Here is a 9,171-nt window from a genome sequence, read left to right as displayed (position 1 = left end):
GTGCATGATGTGCTCCAGTTTCACGAAGTGTCTGCAAGATGGGTGCCACAGCAGCTGACTCCTGATATGAGAGAACGACGTGTTGATGATTGTGAAGAACTTCTTCGGCGCTTTGAACGAGAAGGTGAAGTCTTCCTTGGAAGAATCGTTACTGGGAACGAAACCTGGGTTCATTTCCACCAACCGGAAACGAAGAGAGCGAGCAAGGAATGGCGCCATTCCTCATCACCAAAACCAAAGAAGTTTCGAACCATCAGCAGGGAAGTTATGCTGACTCTCTTTTGGGATGAAAAAGACGTCATTTTGGAGCATTACGTGCCTAGAGGGACCACTGTAACCAGTGCATCATACACATATCTCCTAAAAAATCATCTGCGGCCTGCAATCAAATCAAAGCGACGTGGATTGCTGTCAGCAGGTGTACTTTTGCAACATGACAATGCAAGGTCCCACACTGCCCGTACAACAGTTGCAACAATCACAGACCTGCATTTTGAGTGTCTTCCTCATCCACCATACCCACCAAACCTTGCCCCAAGTGATTTCCATATGTCTGGACCACTCAAAGACGCAATGGGAGGAAAGAAGTTCCGTTCTGATGAAGAGGTACGGCACACGGTGCATGAATGGTTGCGCGGACTACCAAAAGATTTCTTTTCTAAAGGAATTTGTGCACTTTGTAAGCTCTGGAGTACTTGCATTGAGCGTGGAGGAGATTATGTAGAAAAGTGATACAGCTTTGTGCCACTTCTGCACAATAAATAATATTTTAAAAAAATGTTTAAGGTTTTCATTTGAATCACCCTCGTATATGTGAAATCTAAAACCGTATGCCGGATTCAGATTCGAACCTCGCCATTGTTTAAATTACGTATGCCCGAAAAATACTGAATAAAGCTTTTCGCTTCTTACTGGCTCTTTTATAGTCTCGGAGAGCACAGTCCGTGAAAAGCAACAACCGGAGACCCGGAAAATGCTAAAATTTGTAAACCGGTAGTACGTGAGCGACAATTACTGTAGCTCTCGTCCGGGAAGGAATTTCGCCCTAGTAAAAACACTGAGAATTAGGACATGCTACTCCCACTATCACAAACTTTCTCCCGAAATTGTACAACACTGACAGCAACTTCATGTGAGATCCTTCACGTAATACAGAATGAGGAAGCGGCAAAACTAGCTGAACATTTGAGTCGCTCTATGAAACGTACATGCGTGGCTCACTGAAAGCCACGTACTGATCTGAAACACCATTTCTGAATTCAGATAACAGTTGGACAGGAACGCAATGAATCAATTTTGTCAATACGGAATCGATGGTTGGTCCTCCTGTCGAGGTCATATTGTTTATCGGCAGCCGTACTGGAAATTATAACCGGATTTGTGCCTAAAAAGTTATCATACTGAAACTCGACAATTTTCTGGACAGTGAATGCAATGAAAATTTCCCTGTACGAATCTGACCTAAATGACAGCAAATACATTCATGTTCAGAAGAAAACTCATTGAACAACAAGAAATAGGACGTTCATATTCACAGGACATGTACGTTAGTGTGTTCTGCAGAAATGATTAGCATTTGAGCCATGACGGCCCGCGTGTTCAACATCGATAACGCTGCGCAGCACCACCTACTGGTAAAATGTGCCTGCAGCCCTCGCTGTAATGGATCAGTATGACTTGAGTAGGTGTGTAGGATGCCTTGCAGACGTATGCGCGATCCGTACCGTCAAATCAGTGAGTTTGAAAGAGGGTGCATTACTGGCACGAGAGAATGTGATACATCCATCCGGGAAACTGCTGCTCGTGTGGGACGATGTGTTTCGGCAGAGCAACGGGTGTTTGTCGAATGGTTCAAAAAATGGTTCAAATGGCTCTGAGCACTATGGGACTTAATTTCTGAGGTCATCAGTCTGCTAGAACGTAGAAATACTTAAACCTAACTAACCTAAGGACATCACACACACCCATGCCCGAGGCAGGATTCGAAACTGCGACCGTAGCGGTCGTGCGGTTCCAGACTGTAGTGCCTAGAACCGCTCGGCCACCCCGGCGGCTTCGAATGGTTCACAGAAGGCCATAGAATACGACGGGGTGGGTCATTTCGCACCACCCACAGCACCCTCCGAAAAGATCGACACATAATCTAAATGACATTGCATGTCGGATGTGCGTCTGCCTCGGTTCTGGCGCAACATCGAAACAATGTAATACATCGTACATTATCAAGAGTGACAGCCCACCGCCATTAGTTACGGCATGGGTTACGTGCGCGTCCTCCACTTCCCCGCCTACCTTTGACGAATCTGCAGGAACCTGTTAGACGGCAACAGTGTGTCGAACGACGTCACTGGGGACAGGACTGGCATCAGATAGTGTTTTCGGACGAATCGAGTTGTTTGTTTCAAAATGATGGCCGCATTTTAGTTCGCCACAAATCCGGCGAGACACATCACAGTGACTGCATACGCACAAGACATACAGCAACAACTGAAGGCCTTATGGTGTGGAGTGCTATTCGGTACAACCACAAATCACAGTTGGTTCGTGTGCGGGGCACTGTGGCGAGTGCGACGTACGTGAATGATATCCTGCGACTCGTAACCATACTCCTCCTGCACAACAGCCCAGACGCCTTTTCTAGCACGACAATGCACGACGACATGTTGCTGCACTAAAACGTGCCTTCTTGGTGTAAAAAGATGTCAGCCTTTTGCCCTCGCCCGCCAGATCATCAGACTCATCGACAATGTAAAATGTGTGGAATTTGGCGAAACGACGGGTGCAGCACTGTGACCCAATGCCAACCACCACAGATGAAATTTGGAAGTAGACGAGTGCAGTATGGATGACTATACCACAGTACGTCATTCGTGCCTTATACATGTCGACACCGTTACACATAGAACAAGTTATAAGTGCCCATGGCGGACCCTGTACACGTCTACGTCTACGTGATTACTCTGCTATTCACAATAAAGTGCCTGGCAGAGTGTTTAATGAACGACCTTCAAGCTGTCTCTCCACCGTTCCACTCTCGAACGGCGCGCGGGAAAAACGAGCACTTACATTTTTCTGTGCGGGCCCTAGGGAACAGGACAAGTGAAGAACCGAGGTGACTGAAATGCTAATCATTGCTACAGAACATGCTAATGTACATGTCCTGTGAATAAGAACATTCTGTGTCTACCCGTCCAAGGTGTTCTGTTTTTTTCTGAACATGAGCGTCCTACACACCTTTGCCTGATAATTTAACAATAATATTTCTTATTTAGTGGAAAACAAACATATTAGTAGCAAATGTCTTTAATGCTGGAAGTTATCTATAGTGTACTTCGTCCAGCCTTAATGGGCTGAAAGCATGATCTTCGAAAGAGAGGTCACGTTTAAATGCGATCTGGAACTTCAAGGAAGAGCAACTCCCTGTAAATGATACTGGTTATTTTGAACTCACTTTATCGTACTACCTAAAACGTGACACCACAAATCATCTGGATTAACTTTTTCATGAGACCCACGCGCAAAACATTACAGATAATAATTACTTCATTAAAATCAATATGTAATTTTCATATTAATGACTCATTTTCTCATTTTTTGTACTGAGATAAAAAGGTCGCAGAACATACCGTTTTTAATTTATGGCGTAATTTGTCTATGCGGAATATATTTATTATTTTTAGTGTAACATAAATACTATGTGATTTTTCTTCAGCACGTAGAATTTCTAAGATGCCAGCATAATCAAAATTTTCAATCACAATTTCAAATATCTTAACAGCCGGTAATAGTCCTTGTTATTTTTGACTTCAGTCATGTGTATAGATTATTTTGGAAATATACTATTGTAGTACTAGATGATTCAAATGGCCCTAAGCACTATGGGACTTAACATCTGAGGTCATCAGTCCCCTAGACTCGGAACTACTTAAACCTAACTAACCTAAGGACATCACACACATCCATGTCCGAGGCAGGATTCGACACTGCGACCGTAGCAGCAGCGCGATTTCGGAATGAAGAGCCTAGCACCACTCGGTCACAGCGGCCGGCTCTAATATTAAATAACTGTATTCTAGTAACAAGGATGCTTTTGGAACTTCTTAAATAAGCCGTCCACTAACGTTCTGGAGAAGGACGTCACCAGAAAGAGAGGTTGTAGAGAGCGTAGCCTGTATTGTTTGATTGCTGACAGTGGCATGGACCACTGGACACCCGCATCAACCATAGTTGTGTATTTCATTTATCTGACACGAAAAACGCATAAATAATATGACGGCGGCGTATGAATGTTATTTTACATTAAAATTCGAAGGACGATGAGAGGGGAAAAAACTTGAGATCAATAGTTAGGGACAACAGGGGAAGTGCAAGGGGCATTCAATAATTATTGAAACACATTTTTTTCTCGGCCGATTTCGCTTGAGAGAAAGCAGACTTTGCTGTAAGTCATCGTGGAGTATTCGCGCCTCAGCCCCTTCTGTACAGAGCTGGCGCCGGCCGCTGTGACCGAGTGTTTCTAGGCGCTTCAGTTCGGAATCACGTTGCTGCTACGGTCGCAAGTTCCAATCCTGCCTCGGGCATGGATGTGTGTGATGTCCTTAGGTTAGTTAGGTTTAAGTAGTTCCACGTCTAGGGGACTGATGACCTCAGATGGTAAGTCTCATAATGCTTAGAGCCATTTGAACAATTTTTAGAGAACTGGCATTGACTTACATTCGGCGGAAAACTAGAGCGTCGCATACATTCATAGGCACGGTGTGTATGGAGATTTAGCAGTGAACAAAATCACGGTGAGTCGTTGGGCGAGGCACGTGTCATCATCGCGCAACAAGATCGTGAAAACTTTTCCGATCTCCCGCGTGCTAGCTGACCGCACAGAAATGTGACTCCTGCAGTATTAGAACGTGCGGGTACTCTCATTCGAGATGATCGACGGATCCCACACAAACTCGCAGAATCCAGTGTGGTTACATTCAACAGCTTCCATTATATAGAAGGTGTAAAACACTATGTACACACAATTTTAGGGTATTTAGAGGGGCTAAAAATAAACACGTTCCTACGTAACAAATGTGTTACAGGTACACCGTATTCCCGCTGCTGCTAGAATGCGGATTTTGTCTTGTGGGGGAAGATGAAGGGTTCGGTGTACGATACACCCAATAGACATTCCAGGAGAGATGTCGTCCGTTTAGATGAAGCTGCAGCCGTTATTTGTGAAATATCTAGTTGTTTCGAGCTTGTTAGATAATCATAACACGCAGATGTCATTTGTACTTTGATGTAAAAGGACGACATTTTCAGCAATATCTCTAAACCACACGACAGTTTGAACACAGTCTCTAAACGTAACTGGTGTCAAAACTTTCATGTGACATTTTTCTCATACAATAAGTGTTTCTATGTATCTTCTCTAAACAATAAAATTTGTATACGAATTTTTTTTTTTTTTTTTTTTTTTTTTTTTTTTTTTTTTTTTTTTTTTTTGCTGTATGTAGGATGGAGGGGCTATCCGGAAAAGAGGTTCCAATATTAACAGAGGATGTAGTATGCAACAAGGGAAAAAGTTCCTATGAGCATTGGTCGTAGACCTCGTATTTTCGGAGCTGTGGTCTATTACCAGTACTGACAAAGATCAACATGTCTCTGTGCTGTTCTTCAAAACTACTGCTCGATATGACCTATATCCATCGTACTGCTGTTTCACAACGAACGCTCCTCCATGTGAACACTATGGGTACCCAAAACGAAAATAATCCACCTCACTGATACACTATGTAGTGTAATACGCTGTAGAATTCTGTAGTGTTCTCGTGTTGGGTGCGTGCTACATACCGATGTAAGCATGTTGTACTGCATAAACATCAAGTACGTACCCTGTTTTTTAACTAGTCCCGCGCCAAAGTGCTCAGTGTGCATGATACGCTACTCACGCAAGCAGGCCGTAACTCCGAAGAAACGAGGTTTACGACCAATGTTTATAGTAACTTCTTCCCTTGATGCATACCACATTTCGGAAATACGTTTCTCTTCGTAACATATGTGAGTATCATTAAAAGCTCACACGTTAATGTAAACGCGAGATAAGCCTTTGCAACTGTGAAATGTTGGTAAATTAATAACCCGTGTAACCCCCAGACTGTTAAATGCCAGCCTGCGAAAGTGCATGGATTGTGTTGCACAGGTGCCGGATGGAAATTTATGGGAACCGGTGTAACCGCAGGAATGTTGGATGCAAGCCTTGGTTGGTAGCCCTGCACAAGGCCGCATGTACGGAGAAAGAGCTTTCGTGAAAGATAAGTAATTTAGGTTGTAATTAATTGTAGTTGAACACTTTTGAATAATTAAATACGTTCTTTAGTGTACTCTTCAACCTCACCATTAAAAAGTTTTTCTTTTATATGCGTATTGTTCCAGTAATCGCAAAAAGTTCGTTTTGTTTATATTTCGCGGCTTTGTCTTACTTTCCGAGTATGTATGCTTACCGTTATACCGTAATCTTAAGTGCATTTGGTACAGATTAACTAATTAAATACGTTAATTAGTGTACTCTTCAATCTTACCATTAAAGGTTTTTCTTTTATTTACGTATTCTTCCACTTACCGCAAAAAGTTCGTTGTGGTTACATCGGCTGTTTAGGCCTAATTTTTGATCGTGCATATTTAGCGTTATACCACAAATTTAAGTGCATTTGGTAATAGTTTACTTAGATATTAGTTTCCAAAACATATTTAGTGTCAAAAAATGGCTCTGAGCGCTATGGGACTTAACATATGTGGTCGTCAGTCCCCTAGAACTTAGAACTACTTAAACCTAACCAACCTAAGGACATCACACACATCAATGCCCGAGGCAGGATTCGAACCTGCGACCGTAGCGGTCACGCGGTTCCGGACTGAAGCGCCTAGAACCGCACGGCCACACCGGCCGGCATTTAGTATCCTTTTCCATCTGTATTTAATACATTATCGTTATCACTTAGTAAATCTATTACCTAATTTCCAAACTACCATGGATACTAAGTGTGTGAGCTGCAGTAAGATAGTTAGTTCAGGGGTTTTGTGCAGCTGTTGTTAATGGTGGTTTCGTTGGGGAAATTGTAGCGGCGTCGGAATTGGGGAAGCAAACGAGACTCTTCCATTCTTTTGCAGGGTTTGCTCAAGAGATAGGATTATAGCTGAACAGAAGGAGAAAATTAGAGCCCTTCAAGCTGATTTGGACAGAGCGAGAGAGGAACTGAAGAGGTTAAAGGGGGAGGTGGGTAAACAGTGGTGGGAAGTGGTAGCTGAGAACAGGGGCCATAGAAAAAGGACAGTGTCTGACAGTTTCCCAATTGGCACAACCAATAGATCTGCCTTGCTACCACAGTTAAGTAAGGAAGAGGCTCCAGTAGAAGTAGACGTAGTTAAGATGCAACAGAATCTCACTAGGAAAGCAACTGTTTCCAAAAAAGTAGAAGCTAAGAGGAAAGTTCTGTTGCTAAGTAGCAGCCACTGAAGAGGTGTGGGCCACAGTTTGCAGGAAAAATTATGTGACAGGTACCAGGTCACAAACTTTTTAAGCCAAGTGCAAGTCTTAGCCATGTGGTAGAGGATATAGGTTCCTTGTGCAAGGGTTTCACAAAGCAGGATCATGTGATGATAATGAGTGGAGTGGGAAACAGTATTGATAGGGATCAGGTCTACAGTATTGAGTGTGACCTGGTGAAAATAGCCTCGGCAACTACCCATACCAATGTTAGGCTGGTGCCTGCTTTCGTGCGGCATGATCAGCCCCATTTGAACCCCTCTCTCAGGAGGGTAAATATGGAGTTGGATCAGTTGCGCAGGGTGGCCACTCTGTCAGACATTGGATTGGTTCCTGTCGAGGCTATTGATAAGGGGGATTTCACGAGGCATGGCCTACACCTCAATAGGAAAGGGAAGGGTAAACTGGCACGGTTGTTAGCGAAATCCATAAGGGGGGACCTCTTTTTAGACTAATATCAGTGTCCAATGAGAAGTTCAGACAGGCAGGTGCTAAAGAGGTCCAAACAGGAAGGTAAATAATAATGTTACCATATTTAACCAAAATATTGGTGGATTAAAGAAAAAAGTAGATTTTCACAAAAGTAAAGTAAAAAATAATGTTACCATTTTTCACCAAAATATTCCGGGACTGAAGAATAGATGTGCTTCTGGTTTGTTTAGATGACATTGAATCTGATAATATAATAGATATACTATGCCTGTCTGAGCATCACATTGTGTCTGATATGGAAAAGGTAAATATCAGTGGTTATATACTAGCTGCACATATGAGTAGAGAGAATAAGGTGAGAGGAGGAGTTGCCATATATGTCAAACGTTATCACTGTGTAGAAAGCTTAGATACAAAAATTTTTTGTCTAGAGCAACATATAGAAGCATGTGCCTGTCAACTTAAAATGAAGGAGGGCTCTTTTATAATTGTAACAGTATATAGGTCCCCTTCAGGAAACTTTCATTTATCCCTGGAAAACTTGGATGCCTTGTTGTGCTATCTGTCAGATAGGGGAAAGCAAATTGTTATTTGTGGGGACTTCAATGTTGATTCACTGAAAGAGTGTAATAGGAAGAATGACCTGAAAGTCTTGCTCGGTTCTTTCAGTTTGACACCTATCATTAATTTTCCTATTTGGGTAGTAAAGGACAGCAGTACATTGATAGGTAACACTTTTATAGACCAAGATAGGTTTAAAAACATAAATTCTCGTCCTGTTGAGAGTGGCCTTTCTGATCATGATGCTCAGCTAGTTGCAGTATATGACATAGCTACATTCAGTAATTCAAAACTAATCTCCAAAGTTGTGCATTCAATTAATGAATCAACAATTAGAAATTCCAGAGAAAATCTTCAGCAATTAGACTGGGATGAGGTGTACAAGGAATTAATTAAAAATATAACTTATTTCATGATACACTTGTAAGAGAATTTGAAAACTGTTTGCCCAAGAAAGTAGTTAAATCTAATTATAAGAAACCATGAGAAAAACCTTCGCTTACTAAAGGAATAAAAATATCTTGTAACCACAAAGGGAACCATATCTAACAAGAAGAGAGAGTAATGAAACAGCCAAATATTATAAAAACTACTGTGCTACATTAAGAAAGGTTATTAAAAAGTCCATAAACATGTTCATCATGTCTGAG

The sequence above is a fragment of the Schistocerca americana genome, chromosome 2 (genome assembly GCF_021461395.2).
Source record: "Schistocerca americana isolate TAMUIC-IGC-003095 chromosome 2, iqSchAmer2.1, whole genome shotgun sequence".
Lineage (NCBI taxonomy): Eukaryota > Metazoa > Arthropoda > Insecta > Orthoptera > Acrididae > Schistocerca > Schistocerca americana.
This window is presented reverse-complemented; position numbering follows the sequence as displayed.